At 45.4% G+C, this 17,769-nt stretch overlaps 1 long non-coding RNA gene across 4 annotated transcripts in view; it reads left to right on the plus strand.

Annotated features, from left to right (window-relative positions):
• The window catches only part of LOC118528356 (uncharacterized), a 76,742-nt gene that overhangs the window by 43,719 nt on the left and 15,254 nt on the right, over positions 1-17,769 (plus strand). For 3 of the 4 annotated variants that reach the window (XR_004913589.2, XR_013448995.1, XR_013448996.1), the window contains exons 2-3: positions 3,596-3,733; positions 4,031-4,182. The exons of the other annotated variant lie outside the window; for it this stretch is intronic. This is a non-coding gene — a long non-coding RNA (uncharacterized LOC118528356). The remainder of the gene's footprint in view (positions 1-3,595; positions 3,734-4,030; positions 4,183-17,769) is intronic. 4 annotated transcript variants of the gene reach the window in all.

A 17,769-nucleotide genomic window follows, 5' to 3' on the forward strand; every position in this document is an offset into this window, starting at 1 on the left:
TGTGAATAATGCTGCTATGAATCCTGGAGTACAAGTATCTATTTAAGTTCCTGTTTTTCATTCTTTGGGGTATATACCTAGGAGTGGAATTCTGGGATTATGTGAAAATTCTATGTTTACGTTTTTTTTTTTTAAGTAAGCTCCACATCCAACATGGGGCTTGAACTCAGGATGCTGAGATCAACAGCCGCATGCTCTATAGGCTGAACCAGCCAGGTGCCCCTATGTTTAGATTTTTGAGGAGCTGCCAAATTGTTTTCCCTAAGTAGCTACATCACTTTACCAGCAATGTACAGGGGTTCCAATTGCTCCACACCCTTGCTAACGCTTGGTTGTCTGTCTTTTTGATTCCAGTTATCCTAGTGGGCGTGAAATGGTATCTCCTTGTGGTCATGTATTTCCCTAATGACGAGGGATTAGATGCATCCTTTCATGTGCTTGTTGGACATCTGTGTATCTTCTTTGGAGAAATGTCTGTTCAAGTCCTTTGCCCATGCACTAATTGAGTGGTTTGTCTTTTTGTTGTTGAGTTGTAAGAGTTCTTTACATATTCTGGATATTAATCCTTTATCAGACATTTGATTTGCAGATATTTTCTCTCATTCTTGGGTTGTCTTTTCACTCTCTTGGTGGTATCCTTTGCCTCCTTCTTCTAGGGATCCTTGTGATTATACCTAATAACCCATCTCAAGATCCCTAATGTAATCATATCAGCAAGGTCTATCCCTTTGTGAGGTAATTTACTGATAGGTTTTGACGAAAGGATGTGAACATCTTTGGGGGAGCCATTACTCTATCACCGTTCCTTTCAAAAATGTCTACAAGGTCAGAAATTGTGAATGTATTTTTGCAAAAAGGTGAAAGCAAGCAACTTTGAAAGAAAGAAACCTGCTTGGTATGCAGCTTTCACTTAGGGCTTCTGCCCTGAACCACCACTTTGGTGGGGACACCCTGTGCTGGGTTACTTAGCGTCTCTGTTCATTCTTAAAATGTGACTAACTGTCCTTCCTCCTGTCCTCCCATGAGTTTTAAGGGTAAGAGATAAATAGACTCAGTTTGGGACTTTTTGTCTGCACAAATCAGAAGTCCCAAATATAAAAGCCATTTTAGGGAACAGCAAGAAAGCAGGAGCATAGTGAATGCACAAATACATACCAACAAATACAGTTTCTTTTTGGGTCTCTATCAGAAAGAAAAATCACAGACCCGTGAAGATTAATGAGACCATATCTCTGGAAACCTTTGAGCCCTTTGGAGGAAAAGCGCTTGGTAAATGCCAGCATTTCTGTGCCCCTCCTCACCTTTTCCCTACTAGCAGCTGTTTTGCCTTTTGATGCCCTGTATCTATCTCAGCACCCTGTAATTACGGGGAGTCCTAATTGTGCTTGGGTGGAAAAGTGGGCAGAGGGTGAAGGTACCCCTGGTAGGAACGTAGGACCAAATGTTGGATTAGCATCAGGGGAAGCCCCAACGAGTTCTTCCCTGACCCATGAAGTCACAGGCTTGGAAAGACAGCGGTTTTCCTGTGCTCCAAAAGCCTTGAAGGCAAACGTGTCCATGTTGTAGGAATGTAGCCGAGAGAAATTATCAGAAATGCAGGCAAGCGTGTAGGCCAAAGATGTTTGTCAGCATTATTTGTAATTGTTAAAAACTGGAAACAACCTAAATGTCCAATGACTGGAAATGGTTGAGTCAACTGTGGTCTGAAACACCATGCAATATTATGCAATCATTCAACATGTCAACGGATCCTTTATTATTATTATTATTATTATTTAAATTTTTTTAATTTTTATTTATTTGAGAGAGAGCACGCGTGAGCACGAGCAGAAGGAGGGGCAAAAGGAGAGGGAGAAGCAGACTCCCTGCTGAGTGGGGAGCCTGACGTGGGGCTTGAACCCAGGACTCTGGGATTGACCTGAGCAAAAGGCAGACGTTTAACTGACTGAGCCACCCAGGTGCCCCTAAAAATTTTTTTAAGTAGGCTCCATACCCAGCACAGAGCCCACTGTGGGGCTTGAACTCATGACCCTGAGATTAAGACCTGAGCTGAGATCAAGAGTCAGACGCCTCAGCCACTGAGCCACCCAGGTGCCCCATCAATGGATCCTTTTTAATGATGTTTGGAAAAGTGTATGATAAAATGTAACAGAAAAAGGCAAGACTCTGATTTCAATATAAAGGATGCTCTCAACAATGTGAAATACTAGTGGATGGAACAACAGGAAGAAGGGAATACAGCACACGTGACCATGAGTCTTTCCTTCGTGGTGGGATTCTGGATGATGGCGGTCAACCATGCCCATGGCGGCCCTTGCTCGCCATCTTGCTCCTTACTGTAGGTGATGGTAACCTGCGGGGTTGTTTTTTGATATCTGCCTTGCTTTGGGGATGGATCATAGAGCCAAAGTATTAAAAAAAAATCTAGGAGAAAACCATAGCTAACAAATTCTGAGATTTGAACTACTGTAGGTGTTGTTTTCATTTACAAGCAGTGAGAGTAGAAATGAAGATAACAAAACAATGCTGTTTCTCTACCTCCCTTGCTAAAAACTGAGCTATTTCCAGTAAGTGAAACAAAGCATTATTGATTGGACTTGTGCTAATGCCGTGTGCAGCAGAGCCTCCCAGGTCCTTACCTACCGTTATGGGCTGGATTGTGTCCCTCACCCCCAGATTCATATGGTGATGCCCTAACCCCCAGTCCCTCAGAATGCGATTGTCTTTGGAGATAGACTTTTAAAGAAGTGACTTAGGGGCGCCTGGGTAGCTCAGTTGGTTAAGCGTCAGACTCTTGATTTCGGCTCAGGTCATGATCTCAGGGTCCTGGGATTGAGCCCCGCCTGGGGCTCCGTGCTCAGCGGGGAGTCTGCTTGAGAATTCTCTCTCTCCCTCTCCTCTGCCCCCGCTCCCCCCGCCCCCTGACCCATGCTCATTCGTGTGCGTGTGTGTATGTGTGTGTGCGTGCTCTCTCTCTCAAATGAATAAATAGGGCATGTGGGTGGCTCAGTTGGTTAAACATCTGCCTTTAGCTCAGGTCATGATCTCAGGGTCCTAGGATTGAGTCCCAAGTCAGGCTCCCAGTTCCTCGAGGAGTCTGCTTCTCTCTCTGCCCCTCCCCCAATTTGTTCTCTCTCTCTTTCAAATGAATAAATAAAATCTTTAATAAAATAAAATCAATAAATAAATCTTTAAAAAAACTAAAGAGGTGATTTAGGTAAAATCAGGTCATATGGGTTAGACTGGCGTCCTTATAAGAAGAGATTAGGACACAGACACTGCTATGGATTGAATGTTTGTGGCCCCCCAGAATAGGTTAAATCCTAACCCCCAAGGTGTTGCTGTTAGGAGGTCGGGCCTTTGGGAAGTGATTAGGTCATGGACCCGTCAGGAATAGGATTGGTGCCCTTATGAGAGAGACCCCAGAGAGCTCCCTCACTCCTTCCACCGTGTGAGGACATGGAGAACCAGGAGGTGGGTCCTCACCAGGCACCAAATCTGCTGGTGTCTTCATCTGGGACTTCCGGCCTCCAGCACTGTGAGCAATACAGGTCTGCTATTTACACGCCACCTGGTTTCTGATCTTTCGTTATAGCAACGCAAACGGACTCCCACGGACACGCACAGAGGGAAGCTCCCAGGAGGACACGATGAGACACAGCCGTCAGCAAGTCAAGGAGGGAGAACCCCACATGGCTGGCACCACACTCTTGGGCTTCCAGCCTCCAGAACCGTGAGAAAATACACTGCTGTTGTACTGGCCGCCCAGTCTATGTTGTGATGGCAGATCTAGCAAACTATGCAATACACACACACACACTAAAATGTGTTTGTGTCCTTTATTGAGGATCCCAAACACCTCAGGGCAGAGATAGTTACGGAGTAGTTTGAGGTAGGAAGAAGGGTGGGCAGGGGGTGAAGCGTACATGCCTTAGGTAAGGGCCCTGTGCTTCGGGACAGTGAAGCAAGAAGATGTGGAGTGTTTTTTAAATTAGAACTTAAACTGCTCTCCTCGGATTTCCTCCTGCAGGGCTCCACATCCCCGTTCCCATGCTCCTCCTGTGAGCCGGGTCCCTCACCTCACTCACGGCCAGGGGCCGCGCACTTGCCCATGAGGACCATCCCACCCAGCCCCTGTCCCTGGGGCCAAAGGCCTTCCCACTGCAAGAAGAGGCCTGAAAGGTAAGGTCAATGGCCATGTCAAAGGCAGTGGTGATTGAGCCGGTTAAATTCAGACTTGGGGACAAGGCAGGTGGGATTCATACCCAACAGGAAGTTGAGGAAGGGGTCTGCTGTCTCAGTGCTGTGTGGCCTGGCCCTGCCTGGGCCTTCCCGTTCCCCGCCCTCCCTCCAGGTCATTCAGATTGTGAGGTTCCGCTGCCTTCTGATCTCTTGCCACATCTCGGGCTGCTTGGCTCTTTCCCCTGACGAGGACCTGAGTGAGGGAGGCATTTTGCATCCCTGTCATCGAGCCGTTTCTCATCCACTTCAGTGACCCAGCCTGCCCAGAGCCCCAGCGGGCCTGTGGATTCCTGACAGATTGGGATGTGCTTCTGAGCGAGGGAATTCTGGTCTGTAAATGGGATCCACATGAGTGCTTTGCACCTTCCCTTTCGCCAGCCGGCTCTGACTTGGCTTCGTCAATAGGAACTTCTGACTTCCTTGGTCCAACCATGGCATCTCCCCAGCTGGAAGCCTGGAGTTTCCATGGCTTTGGCGTGGCTTCTGTCTGAGAAGTTTGATTGATAACACCACAGAGCAACCTACAAATAGCACAGTAACCCCCATCTCTTGAAGACCGAGGAACTGCAGACCTGGCCCCCGGGTCCACCCGGCCTGGGATTGGGGCTCTGCCCCTCCTGACCCTGCGGGCTGGCTAAGGGCCGTCCTGACCTTTGCTCGCACAGCAGGATGCCCTCCTGGCAGCACATTCTCGGGACGTCTCTGGTCATAGAGTAATTTTTCCAAAGGCGACGAAATGATTTGTCGAAGAAAAGATCAGAAACCAGGTGGCGTGTAAATCGTACCCCCCCTTCCTTTGCTGGCTGACTTCTCCTCCCTCTGCAGCCCAGCCCTGTGCTGGGAACCATGTCCAAATATGGTGAAAGGCCAGTCCCTAGCTGCTTGTGAGCTCTCAAGTCAGCCTTCAATTAGAAACATTTCTTTTTGGTTTGGGTTTTGTTTTTGTTGTTGTTTTTTATTGTGAAATGTGTTCTTCTATTACATGACGTAATCTCTGTTGATAGGTAATACAGTCGGTTTTTAAAAAAAAAATGTTTGGGAGGCACCTGGGTGGCTCAGTCGGTTAAGGGGCCGACTCTTGATTTCGGCTCAGGTCATGGTCTCGGGGTCCTGGGATGGAGTCTCATGTCAGGCTCCCTGCTCAGCAGGGAGTCTGCTTGAGGATTCCCCCTCTCCCTCTCCCCCCACCGTACTCACGTGCACGCGCTTGGGCTTTCTTTCTGTAAAACAAATAAATAAATCTTTAAAAAAAAAAAAAAAAAGAAATGTTTGGGCTCTGGTCCAGACTGCCTGAATCCAAATCTGAGCCCGGCCATTTGGAAGCCGCGTGAGCTTTGGCCCATTACTTCACGACTCTGGTCATTGGTTTTCTCGTTTGTAAAATGGGGTTGATGATATTGTACCTACTTTCTTTTCTTTTCTTTTTTTTATTGTTCTCTGTGTTTATGAGTCTGCTTCTGGTTTGTTGTTGTCGTTGTTTGTTTGTTTTGTTTCTAGGTTCCACATATAAGTGAAATCAAATAGTATTTGTTTTTCTTTGACATATTTCACTCAGCATAATACCCTCTAGGTCCACCCATGTTGTCAAAAATGGCAAGATTCTTTTTTATGGCTGAGTAGTTTCCACTGTGTATGTACACCACATCTTCTCTATCCATGTATCTATGGATGGACACTTGGGCTGCTTCCATATCTTTTTTTTTTTTTAAGATTTTATTGATTGATTGATTTGAGAGAGAGCAAAAGCGAGAGAGATCACAGAGGGAGAGGGAGAAGCAGACTCCCTGCCGAGTGGAGAGCCTGAGGCAGGGCTCGATCCCAGGCCCCCGGGATCATGACCTGAGCCAAAGGCAGACGCTTAACGACTGAGCCACCCAGGTGCCTGGGTTGCTTCCATATCTTGGCTATTGTAAATAATACCGCAACAATTACATGCTCACCCAAAGTGCACGAGGCCTTCCTTTTCTCTACATCCTTGCCAGCACTTGTTATTTCTTGTCTTTTTGGTACTACTCATTCAGACAGGTGTGAGGTGATTCCTCACTGTGGTTCTCATTTGCATTTCCCTGATGATGAGTGATGTTGAGCATCTTTTCGTGTGTCTGCTGGCCATCTGGATGGGATGTCTTCTTTGGAAAAATGTCTATTCAAATCCACTGCCCATTTAAAATTTTTATTTATTTATTTATTTATTTATTTATTTTTAGAGATGTATTTATTTATTTTAGGGAGAAATAGAGAGGGGATGGGGCAGAGGGAGAGAATCTCAAGCAGACTCCTCACTGAGTACGGAGCCTGATGCAGGGTTTGATCTCATGATCCCGAGATCATGACCTGAGCTGAAACCAAGAGTTGGGTGTTTAACCAACTGAGCCACCCGGTGCCCCCATTGCCCACTTTTTAATCAGTTGTTTGTTTTTTGGTGTTGAGTTGTGTAAGTTTTTTTTATATAGTTTGAATGCTAACCCCTTATCAGATATGTCATTTGCAAATATCTTCACCCATTCACTAGGTTGCCTTTTTGTTAATCATTTCCTTTGCTGTGCAAAAGCTTTTTATTTCAGTGTAATCCCAGTGGTGTATTTTTTGCTTTTGTTTCCCTTGCCTGAGGAGACAGATCCATAAATATGTTGCTAAGGCTGATGTCCAAGAGATGACTGCCTATATGTGGTATCTACTTTAACCGACTGAGCCACCCAGGCGCCCCTGTGGTATCTACTTTAAAGATTATTATGAGGGTTGGGGCGCCTGGGTGGCTCAGTCAGTTATGCATCTGCCTTCGGCTCAGGTCATGATCTTGGGGTCCTGGGGTCAAGCCCCATATGCGGCTCCAAGCTCCATGCTCAGTGGGGCGTCTGCTTCTCCCTCACCCCCACCCCTCCCCCTGCTTGTGCTCTCTTTCTCTCTCTCAAATGGATGAATAAAATTGCTTAAAAAAAAACAACTTTTATGAGGGTTATGTGAGTTTTAAATAATGAAAGGACTTAGAATAGTGCTGGGCATATAGGAAGCACTCAATAAATAATAATAAATAAGTTCTTTTTTTATTGTTATGAAATATACAGAACATAAAATTTACCATTTTAACCATTTTTAAATGTACAGGTCAGTGACATTAGGGTACGTTCACATTGTCGTGCAACCATCACCCCCGTCCATCTCCAGAACTTTTTCATCTTCCCAAACAGAAACTCTGTCCCATTAAATACTAACTCCCCATTCCTCCTTCTCCCCAGCCTCTGGTAACCATTCTATGAATTCGACTACTCTAGGTTCCTTATATAAATGGAATCACACAATACTTGTCCTATTGTGACTGGCTCATTTCACTTAGCATAACGTCTTCAAAGTTCACCTATGTGATAGCAGGTGCCAGAATTTCCTTCCTTTCCTTCCTTTTTTTTTTTTTTTTAAGATTTTATTTATTTATTTGAGAGAGAAAGAGTGTGTGAGAGAGCATGAGCAGGGGGAGGGGTAGAGGGGGAGGAGAAGCAGACTCCCCGCTGAGCAGGGAGCCCCACCTGGCGCTCACCCTGGTGCCCCAATATCCTTCCTTTTTGAGGCCGAGTAATATCCCATTGTATATGTATAGACACATTTTTTTTTTATCCATTCATCTATTGATGGACATTTGGGTTGTTTCTGCCTTTTGGCTGTTGTGAATAATACTGCTGTGTACACAGGTGTACAAATATCTATGTGAGTTCCTACTTTCACTTCTCTTGGGTGTATACCCAGAAATGGAATTGCTGAATCATGTGGTAATTCTGTGTTTAATTTTTTTGAGAGACCGCCGTACCGTTTTTCATAGCAGCCACACCATCATTTTCGTGTTTTATATACCACGGGCTGAAAAATTCCAGCTCTATGCCTACAACGTTAGGTCTTTTCTGAGCTTTAGAAAGATATACACAATTGCCTACTCAGTCTTGTCAGGGAGATGTCTCACAGGCATCTTGAGATTAAACAAGTCCCAGATGGAACCTTTTACCCCACCTCCTACTCTTCCCCATTTTGGTAAATGGCAGTAATGAAGCATCTAGTTGCTCAAGCTGGAAACCTTCAAGCAGGGCCAGCTTCATAATTTGCCAGACTTAGTGCCCCAGCCGGGCAGGCAAGTCCGTGCCTTCTTTCCACCGGTCTGTTGCCCCATCCCACAGTGGATGGGCCACCTGCAAGGGCTAGCTGGCAGCCTGCAGGCTGGGATGTGCTCAGTCCCCTGGATCCAGGGTGGCAGAGAGCCCTCCACTGAGGTCACTGCCAGCCCGAGGTGGGGACGGCTCTTGCACTCATCATGCACCCATGTAGCTGGCCCCACCTTCGATGAATCCTTGATTCCTGTTTCCCTCACCCGCCAAATTCACTTTGTCACCAGGATCTGTAAGTTCTAGCTGTAAAATAAATCTCAGCCCTCTGCTACTCTGTCTCTACTGTCATGACCCATCTCCAAGCCACCACCTTCTTTTTCTATCAAACCACCCAGCGGCTCTCCTTTCCTCACATCGGCCCCTCCCACCACATTCCACATAAGAGCCAGGGTCATTGTGTCCACAAATAAATTAGTCCATGTTTACGGCCCATTTTTAGAACATGGGCTCCTTGCCATACCTAGAACAAGATGGCAGCTTCTTGCCATGGCATACAAGGGCGCATACCGTCTGCTTCCACCCACTTCCTTGACTGACTTCATAGCTGTTCTCTCTTCTGTTCTTCTCCAGGAGTGGTGTCCTGCTTTCTACACCTTGAAGGTGCCAAGCCTGTGATGGCCTCAGGGCAGGGTTTCTCAACCTCGACACCATTGACTTTTTGGATAATTCTCTGCATAAGGGTTTTTTCTGTGCAAACCGTAGGATGTTTATTTGCATCCCTGGCCTCTAACCATTAGATGCCAGTAGCATTGTTCTCTACCACCATGTTGTGACTACCAAAAAGTCTAGACATGGCCGGATGTTCCTTGGGGGGCAAACTGTCCATATTCTTGAGAACCCTTCCTTACAGCCTTGGGCAGTGATTCGTCCCTCTGTCTAGATCATCGCCCCCATATCCTACAGCACCTTCCTGCTTCTAGTGCTTTCTTGCCCTTCAGGTATCAATTTAATGTTGCCTTCTTAAAGAGGCCTCGCCTGACCAACCGATATAAATCGGCCGCTCCATCATTCTCTTTTTCTAGTTTCAGTTGCTGTGTAAACCCCCACCAGTCTCTGATCGCTCTTCTGGGCAGTAATTTCCATCGTTTTGTTGGGTGCTATATTCCTAACACCGAGAATGGAACCTGCCACAGAGTGGGGGCTCAGTACATATTTGCTGAATGAATGAATTCATGACCCTTGGAATCTGTGATCTTGCTCGTTCCTGTATACTTGTTAGGTCATTTTCATGTATTTCTAGTTCTTCCACTGCTTTCCATTTTTTTAAATTGAAGGATAGGGGTGCCTGGGTGGCTCAGTAGGTTAGGCATCTGCCTTTGGCTCAGGTCATGATCTCAGGTCCTGGGATAGAGCCCCACGTCCAGCTCCCAGCTCAGCGGGGAGTCTGCTTCTCCCTCTCCCTCTCCCCCTGCTTGTGCTCTCTCTGTCTCTCTGTCTCTCTCAAATGAATAAATAAAATCTTTAAAAATAAATAAATAAATAAACTGAAGGATAGTCAACCTACAGTGTTATATTAGTTTCAGGTGTACAATATAGTGATTCAACAATTCCATACATTACTCTGTGCACATCATGATGAGTGTGCTCTTCATCCCCATCACCTATTCACCCCTCCCTCCCCTCTGGTAACCACGTTTGTCTCTTTTTTTCCTTCGTTTGTTTGTTTTGTTTTTTAAATTCCATGTAAGAGTGAAATTGCATGGTGTTTGTCTTTCTCTGCCTGACTTACTTCACTTAGCATAATACTCTCTAGATCCGCATCATTGCAAATGTCAAGATTTCATTCTTTTTTATGGCTGTATAAAATTCCAGTGTGTGTGTGTGTGTGTGTCTCTACACACACCACATCTTTATCCATTTATCAATCAGTGGGCACTTGGGCTGCTTCCATATCTTGGCTATTGTAAAGAATCAGCTTTTTATAGCTTCCACTTCCACTTTGTTATCCCCATTTCTGCTTCCTGTTGTCTTTTTCTCTCTCTTCATCATACCGCAGGTGATATTTCCCTCCATTACTCTGATTCAACATCTTTCACAACAGAAACTCAGACTAGGAAAACGGGATACAGATAAGGTTTTGGTGCAGTTATCCCTAAGGAGCAAGATCTGATGGTAAGGGTTTGTTGAACTGTACACAACAGGAGGATCTCCCGGGACACACAGTCCCAGCAATTGACTGGAACTGGAGAAGACAGCCCTGGTGGGAACCTAGGTGGACCTCTTGCCCTGTCCCTTGTCTTTCCTTTCCTCTTAGTCTTGGCTTGATTCTTTAAAGACCAATCCCCTAAGCCTCTGTTCATCTGGCAGCCCAATCAAATGGTGCTGCCGTCCGCACCTCAATAAGCTGTATTAAGGAATCATGCAGACTGAGCTAAAATATCTTTTTTTGTTTTTAAAGATTTTATTTTTTATTTATTTTTGCAAGAGAGAGAAAGAGAGCACGAGAAGGGGGAGGGGCAGAGGAAGAAGCAGACTCCCCCGCTGAGCAGGGAGCCCGATGCAGGATTCAATCCCAGGACCCTGGGGTCAAGACCTGAGCTGAAGGCAGACGCCCAACCGACTGAGCTACCCAGGCGCCCCTGAGCTAAAATATCTGTATCCCAAGCTCAAACCACTGGGGAGAGATTCCTTGGCTCAAGCTAGGGTGGAAGTTGTTCTTACTAAGTGTCTGCTGTGGGCTAGGTGCTCTCCAGGTGATGAGGATCCAGTAGAGAACAGAACAGACAAAATCCTATTGCCATGGAACTTACATTCTTATGTTACTTACTCTATGTTTATGACTAAGCACCTATCAAGTTGTGCAAAATGCAGAGCCATAATTGCATATGGTGATAAATTCATTCATTCACTTAGTTAGCTTTCTAGATTGCTATATGGACATACAGTAAGGGGACTTGATCTGCTGAGGGGTGGGGCTGGGAAATTAAGCTTAAGCTTAACTGAGCCACCCAGGCGCCCCTCTCTGTATTGTCTTTACAATTTCCCTATAAATCTAAAACTGTTCAAAAAATCTGTTCTAAAAAAACTTCCCCTATTATTTACATCTTCCATCACCGTGGTACATTTGTCACGTGTGGTGAACCAATATTGATATATTATTATTAACTAAAGTCCATACTTAATTCACATTTCCTTAGTTTGTACCTAATGTTCTTTTTCTCTCTCAGGAGCACATCCAGGATATCACATCACATTTATTTATTATTTATTTATTTATTTTGTAAGATTTTATTTATTTGTCAGAGAGAGCGTACAAGCAGGAGAAGAGGCAGAGGGAGAGGGAGAAGCAGACTCCCTGCTGAGCAGGGAGCCCGATGCAGGATTCGATCCCAGGACCCTGGGATCATGACCTGAGCTGAAGGCAGATGCTCAGCTGACTGGGCCACCCAGGCGCCCCTCATATCACATTTAGTTGTCGTATCTCCTTTAGGCTCCTCTTGGATGTGAAAATTTCTTAGACTCTTCTTGTTTTTGATAAGCCAGACAGTTTTGAGGACTACTGGTGAGTTACATTGTAGGATGCACCTCTATTGGAATTTTTCTCATGGTTAGACTGGGGTTATGGTGTCTGGAAGGAAGACCATAGGGGTAAAGTGCCATATTCAACACATTGGATCGAGGGTACAGACTTTTAACTTGACTTATCATTGTTGATATTGACCTTGATCACTTGGCTGATACCATTCTTGTCAGGTTTCTCCATTGTGGACATACTTCCCTTCCCTCTTTCCCTTTCCATGCTATCATCCTTGGAAGGAAGTCACTATGTGCAGCCCACATTTAAGGGGGGAGGGTGCTCTACCTCCTGGATAGTGTTGTTAGCCTTTTAAAAATAGCTTTAGTGGGGTGCCTGGGTGGCTCAGTCCTGAGCATCTGCCTTCGGCTAGGTCATGATCCCAGGGTCGTGGGATCGAGCCCCGCATGGGGCTCCCTGCTCAGCAGGAAGCCTGCTTCACTTCTCCCTCTCCCACTCCCCCTGCTTGTGTTCCCTCTCTCACTGTGTCTCTCTCTGTGTCAAATAAATAAATAAAATCTTTAAAAAAATAAAAAAATAGCTTTAGTGAGGTATAATTTACATACCACAAAATTCACCTGTTTCAAGTGAACAGTTTGATGAATTTTCAGAAATTTATACAGTTATGCCTGAGGGGATTGGTCTTTGAGCTGGCATCCGAAAGATGAGGAGAAGTTAAGTAGGTAAAGGAAGGGAAAGACTATTCCAGGCAGAGTTAACAGCACGTTCAAGCCCCTCAAGGGAGCGTGGAGCATTCCAGGAACTTGGGTTAACCCTGAATTGCCCAGAAAAGTAGAACATGTCACCATCCTTCATTTAATATGCTTCATAAATATTTTCTTCAAAACATTTAAAAATCAACAGCATTTTATTGCCTAAATGTATAAACTTTAGTTCTTTGAAACACTTGTCTGGAACTGCTCAGCCTCTGATGGTTTATCTAAGGTTTTACTATAACAATAAGTAAATATTAGGGTAGTAAAATGCAGAATGGTCCCCGAGGAGAAGAAAATGTCATAAAATTTCCTTCCCTTTCAGGCCTTGTTTAAACAAGAATGCAAAGTGCATGTACTATTTCCTTTCTGATAAGCCCTTGATTTATTTCCCTTTGGGACAAACACACCACAACAAAGTGAGAATGGGGAAGGTAATTCAGAGGTAGAGGGACGGAAAGGAACTATGCTCTGAAATATGTCCCCATACAAACTTAGGATTGAAAAAATCCAGTTAGCAAAAACACTGCAAGGCTTTTTCCATGTGTGAAGTAGACAATAGGTTCTCTCAGAACTTCTGTGGGTCACTGGAAAGTCTTGGCGCATATGGGCACCCTATTAGTCCAGATAGGCAGGGAGTGCTGCAGTAACAAACAGACCACATGTTCTTAGTGGCTTCATCAGATAGGTCCTTGTTTGTTGGAGCAATTGAGTCAGGAGTCTAGGCTCTGTTTATCTTGCCATAGTGTCATCTTAATCCTATGTCCTCAAAGTTTGCCAAGGAGGAGGCAGAGTGAGTGTGGATGATGCCGTAGGGGATATTATGGTGTGGAAGTGGTATATCTCACTCCCGCCGCATCCCTTCGGTGAGAACCCGGTGACATAACCAGAACCTAAGCATGCGGGAGATTGGGAAGTGTAGTTACTTCATGTATGCAGGAAGAAGAAAATTGAGTGGGATTTGATGAATGTATTTGCCACGAGCTCCTAAACTTTTTTTATTTGATGTTTTTCACATGATAAAATAATATGTGCTTGTTATAACAAGGGAAACACAGGTGTGTAAAAGTGAAACTAATTATCTGCCTACTTCCTGTCAACTCTGGCTTCTCGCTGTCTGTGTATCCTGCCACACCTTCTTCCTTGTTCATATGACTCTATTCCACATATATGTGTGACTCAGGGGAAATGAACTCTGGCAGACACTTCCGAACTGGAGGTTTTCTTGATAATGCTTCTGGTTGCTAAGAAACACTTGAATGAATTCTTCATCCAAGAGGTACCTCATGCTGACAGAGGAGAGAGAGAATTTTGCTGGAATTTAAAATTGAGTGCTTTCGTTTATGTTGGTCTTGGCTTTTCTACAGTTCTTTGGCAGTCACGCCTCCTCTGGGAAGGCTCTCTGGGCTCCCTTTGTCACTAGGGGAGGCTGCACCTCTGAATGATACCAGCAACCATGGCATCAGAAAGATCTGGGTTCGAATCCTGGCTCTGCCGCCTATAATCTCTGTGGCTCTGGACAAGTAATAAACTCCTCCCAGCATTATGGAAGGATAACCACCTCATATTTGAGACAAATCTAGGACCTGTCACTTGGGGGTATTTTCAGTACTACGAGATAAAGTCTACTCTTAAATCTTCCGGGTTACTGGACATCTGTGACATCTTAATGTCCACAACTAGAGACCAAGGCAACTGGTATTTAGAATGTGTACAGGGATACCCGGGGGGCTAATTGGTTAAGCATCTGCCTTCGGCTCAGGTCATGATCTCAGGGTCCTGGAATTGAGCCCCGCATCGGGCTCCCTGTTCAGCAGAGAGCCTGCTTCTCCCTCTTCCTGTGCTGCTACCCCCTCTCGTGTTCTCTCTCTTTCAAATAAATAAATAAAATCTTAAAAAATATAAAAAAAGAAAATGTGTACAATGTGACCAAGAAGCTGAAGTAATCCTCTACAAAACAAAATACCATAAGACAGGGAAGAAAGGGAGAGAAAATCTAGACTGGAAAATGTTAGTGGGCTGAAGAGGATTTGGAGTATTCATTTAGGAAGGAAAGAAGACGTATAGGGAAATGAAGATCGGAAGATGTAGAAGTTATTAGAAACATGTTGAGACTGATCAGGCCGGGTTGCTCCCAATTTTCCTCTTCATTAGTTATGCATAGCTCCCATCAACAGGGGCAGAGTCCTGCTGTGGCAGACCTTTTTTGTTAACGACCCGGTGGAACAAAAGTTTCACTGGAACCTGGAGGTGTTCCCAGAGAAAGGGATTGGGTCTGCTCGGTGTTTTCAGGTTGTTTTGCAGTTGAATATAACGGGGTCTAAAAGCAGAGAAGCTCAGTTAGGGGCAAGCATCCAATTTTGCCAGTGTTGAGAGGGTGGTAGGAAGAAACATAATGGCAACCACAAAATTAACAACAGGAAGATCCTGTCGAAGAACTCCAAAGACAGAGCACAAGGAGCCAAACACGAAAACTTGGGTGTCAACACAAATATCCAAAAGAAAAAAATGTAGAAAAGAAAAAAATATCGATGGTTCATCAGTAAGGGTCTGGTCAAGAAAACCAGAAATCACTTTAGCTATTTCAAGGGAAGAGGGATTTAATACAAAGAATTAAGTCTTAAAGCTGTTGGGAGGGCTGGGAGAGCAAAAAGGCAGAAGGTATCGATTGTTACCCAGAGATTGGAAATTCAGGAAGCTGGGATCTATCCCGTGCAGTTCAATTCTGGACGTGGACCGCTCTTTATCACCCAGTGTTTTAAGAACAGCTCTGTAGCTTTCTGGTCTTTGCACCTTCTATCAGTGTGGATTAGCTTAGAATCCCAAGCCTTAATTTTGTGCAGTTTCCTGTAGGTGCTCAAGGCTCTGACAATGATAATGTAGTAACAGACAGGCTGTGAAAACTAGTCCATGGTGTCTCAAAACTTTGGCTTGCTCGTGGCCATTTACACAGATGGGCTGCTAAGAACAGCTCTCTTAGTTTTGCCTTTCTCTGATGCAGGCCAGGAGTGTGTTTGCTCTGTAACTGGCTGATGTTTGTGTAAATGAAGAGATGGTGGGAACTACCTTTTCCTCTTAGGTGCGTTTCGGAGGGAGAGTGGTTCTGGGTTCCAGGGCCTGAGTCTAACGTACTTCACGGCCAGTCGGGCAGCTGGGTTGGTGAACATTTTCATGGAGTGTTTGGGTTCCTGAGTCTTTGAAAGGAAGCCATTTGGGAGGAGCATCATGGTGACTTTGTGGCAAGGTATGGTGTGGGGAGACCTTTGGTGGTTCTAGGTAGTTCCCCCGTGAGCATCTTTGTTGCAAGCCATTTTGCTGGGTAACTAATTGACCGTAAGGCGATTTTCCTGTAAAAGATTAAAAAAAAAAAGCTGGTTGACCGTTTGGTTTGACAGTTTGTTGGTTTCATCAATGGGTTTTATTTCTTCATTGACGCAGTACTCCCATTTTTATTGTATATAAATCTTAGCCCTCATAATGGTCTATACAGCGCTGCGAAGTTTTGAACCCCATTTCCCATAGAACTTTGGACCATTTATCAATGGACATCTGACAATATGCCAAGAACAAACAACAGTGCAGAGGCTTTCAAAATGCTGAGGTTTTCACGGTGCAATACGAAACTCAGGTACAAACATGCATCATTGTATTTGGAAACCGATACTTCTCTTAATGAAGAAAGACATCTTAGCAAAAAAAGAAAAAGTGTGCTGTCAAGCCAGGATATGAATCAACATACAGAAAAGAGAGAGAGAGAGAGAGAGAGAGAGAAAGCATAGTACTATGGAGGAGAGATTTCGAAGACAAGTGCTTAGGTACAACCCACAAAATAAAATCGGTTATTTGTGCCGGATTGGCGTCAGTCTACACACATGTTCAACGTATTCAAATATTTTGTATTTTGCAATACAGTCTTTTTAATTTTGTTATACACTTTTCATGTTTCCTTATGTGCTGTTTCATGAAGGTCCCTCTTTGATTTTTTTTTTGCTAGTTTGTCTTTTACGCAACGTTGCTGGCTGGCCGAGCAGGTGGGGAAGATGCTAGCAGCCATGCTGGTGGACGCGGGAATGGCGCGGGGTTCCCTTGCAGCCTCTTCCCGCCCCCCCGGCGCGTCCTGTCCTCTCTTGCACCCTTGGGCCTGTCCTGCCAGCGCCGTCCCTCCCGCACAGGCTGGGAGAGCTAGTCTTGCTTCCCCGCTTCTCTCTGCCCCTGTCTTGTTAACACGTGTTAACACGGAGCCCCAGCATCCCAGCTGATCGGCGGTGGCGGCTCTGTTGGCAGAGTCCGGGGGGCCTGCGAGGAAGTTCTAAGCGATGGGTTTTTCTGCTCTGAGCGCCTTGCTTGCTGCTCTGGAGCAGATTATTGGGGCATTTTCACAGCAATGTGTGTTTCGTCTTTGGCCCTGACCCTTCACCCAAGATGGGAGATTATGCATCAAGAAGCAAATGCTGCCTCTCAGTCCTCTCCCAAAAACCTTTCCAGTCTCTCGAAAGTAGGGGTCAGCTTCCCCAGCCTGAGAAGTTTGTTTCAGACTTGGTGTGGTACCCAACCTGTTCTGGAATCTACCCACCCCCCTCCCCGTGTGCCCTGGGCTCTTCCAAACCAGTCACTGAGTAGGGTTCTCCCCCAGCCCCATCCTCTCGGATCCCACATTTAGTTCCCTCCTTCACACGGTGCCTCTGCTGAAAGCTTGCGCAGCAGGGTGCGTCTGACGGCGAGTGTCTGCCAACACCTCCCCCAAGCCCAGCCTGCCCCAGGAAGGCGGCCTTCTAGGCAGCTTCTTAGGGGATATGTTCGGGCAGCGTGCCCGAACACCTCATACCTCTCCCGAGTGTGATCGCTGGGAAGGCCAAGACCCAAGAGTTCCTGCCAGCTGATGGAAGGCACGCAACTTCTCCCATGCAGTGTGATTTACGGTTTGCAATGCATCTTACGTCCTAACACACATTATTAATTTGATCCTCATGTTTGTGATTTTTCACAGATGACAAAATTGGAGCTCAGGGATTAGCGTACTTACGCCTGCTCACACAGTAGAAAGGTGGGGGAGAAATCCACTCCAAATCTTCACACTTTGACTTCTAGACCCTTCTACCCATACCAAACAAGGAACTAACCTATGAAGCCGTATGAGTGGGAGTGTTTACAG

The sequence above is a fragment of the Halichoerus grypus genome, chromosome 6, assembly GCF_964656455.1.
Source record: "Halichoerus grypus chromosome 6, mHalGry1.hap1.1, whole genome shotgun sequence".
NCBI classification, from domain to species: domain Eukaryota; kingdom Metazoa; phylum Chordata; class Mammalia; order Carnivora; family Phocidae; genus Halichoerus; species Halichoerus grypus.